Source organism: Pteropus vampyrus, unplaced genomic scaffold (assembly GCF_000151845.1).
Source record: "Pteropus vampyrus isolate Shadow unplaced genomic scaffold, Pvam_2.0 Scaffold501, whole genome shotgun sequence".
Lineage (NCBI taxonomy): Eukaryota > Metazoa > Chordata > Mammalia > Chiroptera > Pteropodidae > Pteropus > Pteropus vampyrus.
The window spans coordinates 179,215-181,509 of NW_011889282.1; positions in this window are offsets into that span (position 1 = coordinate 179,215).

The following is a 2,295-nucleotide window of genomic DNA, read 5'->3' on the forward strand; positions in this document are numbered from 1 at the left end:
GGCCGGTCACAGCATGCGGCGCGGGCCCGCCACGTCGCCAAAGCTGCGACGCCCGAGGCTCCCGCCCCGACCACCAGTCGCTCGTCCGCACCTCAGGCCCCCCCTCCGCCTGCTCCTCCGCCCAGAGTCCTCGTCACGGCGCCTGCTCGGCCTCCCGGCCCGCCGCATGTACAGCAGCACTCACCCCGCTCACGTGTCCCCACTGCCCACGGCGCCACTCCGGCGGCTTCACCCCCCGAGGGCACCTCAGCGACACAGCCAACTGCACGCGGCCGCTCGGCCTAGAGCCCACGCGGAGGACGCTGGGCCGCCGGTCACGTGGCCCACGCAGACCAATCATGCCTGGCAAAAGGAGGGCTGAGCCGTGATTGGCCCAGCTGGAAGAGCCGGGCAGGTTTGGGCCAATCCCCAGGACTAGGAGGCGGGCCATGGCCTAGGCACCTGCCCACCTGGAACTATGGCTCATCCGTGGGTGCAGTGGGCGTCGCTGGGCAGAGGCCACGGCCACAGGTGCACCTGGGAAACTGGCCATCAGGGAAATGGTGAGCGCTCTTCCCTGGGTCCCTTTCCTTGTGGGAGCCATGGTCTCGGCTTGAATCTGGCCCTGTGGGCCGTGGGGAGCGGGCTCCACGAGCCCGTGTCCGCTCGGGATCTGTCCCCAGTCCCGTTCCACAGCTGTCCGTCCGGGGGCGGTGGGCTCCCTAGGCCTGAAGACGCTGATACTTCTTTAGACCCCTCTGTCCTGGGACCTGGGCCGCGAAGGGACCCCTCTTTCCCATTGGGAAGTACACGTTTGAGGTCCACTCGCCTAATAGGGTTGTCGTGTGACATTCCATAGCCTCAGAACCACTTTAGCTGCACATTGAGCAGCAGAGGAGAGAATTACCCGCAGTCCTGCCCGCGGCCTCTCAGCAGCGAGGCCTGCGTAACGCCAGCGTCACTCACTCATCACCCGTCTTCTCTTACCTTGGCTGGAATCATAATGCACCTGCTCTGTCTCCGCTTTCTTCGCTTTCCTTTGCGCCCCGGGCCTTCGTCCAGCGGTTACAGTGACCCCAGCTCTTCCTGGTGATGGTGGCGTGGCTTCCCACTGAGCGGGAACACCGTAATTTCCTTGATGGGCCTCTTTTAATTGGACGTAAAGGGAATTCCCAGTTTCCCTATTACAGCATCGCCTTAGATCACCCCTGTGCTGCTGCCATACTGACCTCAGCCCCAGGGACTGACACGGGGCAGCTTCTGTGCAGACAGGTGGCAGGGACACCAATAAGACTGTGTGAGAAAAAGAGTCTGGGGTCCAGGCTCACAAAACAGATGCCACATCCCAGTTCAGGGGCTCGTTAGCTGTGAGGGCAGGGCCACAACGCAGCTGGGAACGTTTCCACTCTTATCCCTGGAAGCAGATCAGCTTAACTCGTAGTTGTTTCAATTGACAATGTCTGGCTGTAAATAACAGAAACTCCATTTAAAAGCGGCTCAAACAAATGGTGCTTTATTCTTTTCATACGACACAAAAATGTAAGCTCCAGGAGGGCAGGGATTTTGTCTGCCTTGTTCACCGCCCCAGCACCTAGAATAGAATGTTCTCGAATAAGTATGTGGTGGAAGAGTGGGTGAAGGACAGGGTACTAGGTTGGGGGGAGGCGGGGGTCCCTGGCTTTGGTCTGACAGCTCAACATTATCAAGTCTGAGATTCTCTCAGGCTTTCCCTCAAACTCATCAGCCTCACAGCAACAAAAGGCTGCTGCCACTCCACACATCACATTCTCTTTCAAGGCAGGAAGAAGAGAAGGCACATCAGCTGTGTCTGATCCCCCCTTTAGGGAAGCCAGTGCTTCCCCAGAAACAGTGGTGTCCGCAGCCATCCGTAGAAGCAAGGAAGGCTGGCAAAGGGAGCAGGGAGCTTGGCACAGGGCCGCCAGGAACAAAATCGGGGCTGTTAAAAGGTGGAGAATGGGTGCGTAAGTGATAGATGCGGTCCCAAGAGTGTCTGGGTAGAGTGTCCTCACTGAGCATTTGAAAGTACACAGCCCAGTGGCATTGAATTCATTCACAATGTTGTACAGCCATCATCACTATCTCGTTCTGACACAGGACAGGACAGATTTCCCCAAGGGACGGGGAGACCTGCGCCGCGGGAAGAGGGGCCTGTGGCGGAGCGTGGAAAGAATTCGACACGCACGCCAAAGTTGGCGCGCAATGGAAAGCTGGTCAGAACGGGGGTGACGCTCCACAGGCAGAGTGCGGTCTCCTCTCGGAGGCAGAGAGCGGGAGGGACAGTGAGAGGGAGACAGA